The sequence below is a fragment of the Chanos chanos genome, chromosome 5 (assembly GCF_902362185.1).
Source record: "Chanos chanos chromosome 5, fChaCha1.1, whole genome shotgun sequence".
Classification (NCBI taxonomy): Eukaryota; Metazoa; Chordata; class Actinopteri; order Gonorynchiformes; family Chanidae; genus Chanos; species Chanos chanos.
In genome coordinates, this window is record NC_044499.1 from 52,998,280 (window position 1) to 53,000,422 (window position 2,143).

Below are 2,143 nucleotides of genomic sequence, written 5' to 3' on the forward strand. Positions count from 1 at the left end.
GGGACAGAGGCGGAGACAGAGGCGTGGCATAGAACTGACTGCTTTGTGACCTTTGTGACCACGCTGACACAGGCTCATGTCACTAAGCCCCGTGTCCTATGCCCCAACATTACCAGTTCACTCCTGGGTCATCCAATACCAACTCACCTGGGCCCTCCAATCCATGTCATGGATTTTCTTGAAAAAATATTCATGTGAAAACTTCTATTAAACTCATCAGACCTTGCAAAAACCTATAGCTCTACTCTAAATACTTTTTTAGTTATGAATATTTGAAGACTGGCCCTCGGAGCTAAATTTCATCATTTTTGCGATTCTTTGTAAGCCTCACCAATTGCTTATTCTTCACTGGATTGGGGTGAAATTTGTACCGAACAACCACAAAACCCTAAAGATAATTTGCAACATGTATTCATGTAAATAGTTGTTGCTGAAATGTCAGTAATCAAATTTAAAAAACACATTACCGGAACGAAGAATCTTTCATTTTCAAAAATTAATATCTCCGCTACTTTTCACTTTCTTGCAACCAATTTTTGATTCTGTCTAGTATTAATATAGTTCTATCACATCTAGAAGTTATTTGGTCCTGCATAGAAATTGAGTGCCACAGATCTGGCTAAATATAGCTTTGGAGCTGAAAAACCCACTTTTTAAAGTATTTTAATGGTATATTTTTCCAAGAAGGATCCAAGAATTTAGCTCCGAGGGTCAGTCTTCAAATATTCATAACTAAAAACGTATTTAGAGTAGAGCTATAGGTTTTTGCAAGGTCCCATGAATTTAATAGAAGTTTTCACATGAATGTTTTTCAAGAAAATCCATGACATGAACTGGAGGGCCTAGGTGAGTTGGTATGGAACGATCTTCCTACATTACCAGCTCAGTACTACATTACCAGTTCAATCTCCCAAATTTTACGAAAGTTCACAGTAATGTGGCACAACACAAAGTTGTAAAATGAACTGAGTGTATCTACAAACCTGATGGGAACTTCTGTCCTTTTCAACAAAGGATATTGGCTCACATCACCTTCTTCTGTTTTTAATCAGAATGTTAGAAATGCAAGAAATGAATCCCTTTTTGACTGCTGGTCCATGAAGCATGTAACCGCAATCAGTTTGTTCACCGACTGCAGCTTTAACAAGTTTCCACAGAGACAAATCAAACTGTGGCCGTCATGGAGGAATAAAAATGATGATACAAAACAAAGTATCTTCATTATGCACTGAACTATTACCACAGCACCATTCAAAGCTGCCACCTCCTTAAGCACTGTGTATGGGCACCATCTACTGTCAAACTCACATCAGTCAGTGTTGTGAAAGGTGTGGCCTGAGTAAGCCCCGCCCACAGCTCCAGGCTCAGCTGGTTTAGATTCTTAGGAGGCTCCACAGTGAACCCACAGCTCTTAGCGCTGTCCCTCATTCTTACCCTACTGAATTCTTATTCTGTCAACTACCACTGCAGAAGAAGTCGGGAAGTCTGGAAGATTAACGAACACAAATTTAAAGCTGATGAGAAGGCAGTGCGATGACTCATTTGGCAGATTTGTAATGGGCTTGTGATGAAATTCAGAATTTACATCTTCCTCTTTTTTTTTTGTTGTTGTTTTCAGAATAACACGACCTGCTGGTAATTCTTCCTCTGCTGCATAATAACCATTTTGGTGAGCATGGGCCTTTTGTCATGAGTTTGACTCATGTTCCCGACAAGAGAAGATTAAAAAATAAACCGCCTTCTGGTGTGACAGAAAAGACAGAGGGAGCTGGTGAGGATAAGGCCTAACCCCCCCCCCCCCCCCCATGAGATTTAAGGTGATTTGGGGAGAGCAGCAGGAGTCACAGGGGCTCTCTGAGCATGCTCATATAGGAGTCACAGAGGCTCTCTGAGCATGCTCATATAGGAGTCACAGAGGCTCTCTGAGCATGCTCATATAGGAGTCACAGAGGCTCTCTGAGCATGCTCATATAGGAGTCACAGAGGCTCTCTGAGCATGCTCATATAGGAGTCAGGGGCTCTCTGAGCATGCTCATATAGGAGTCACAGAGGTTCTCTGAGCATGCTCATATAGGAGTCACAGAGGCTCTCTGAGCATGCTCATATAGGAGTCACAGAGGCTCTCTGAGCATGCTCATATAGG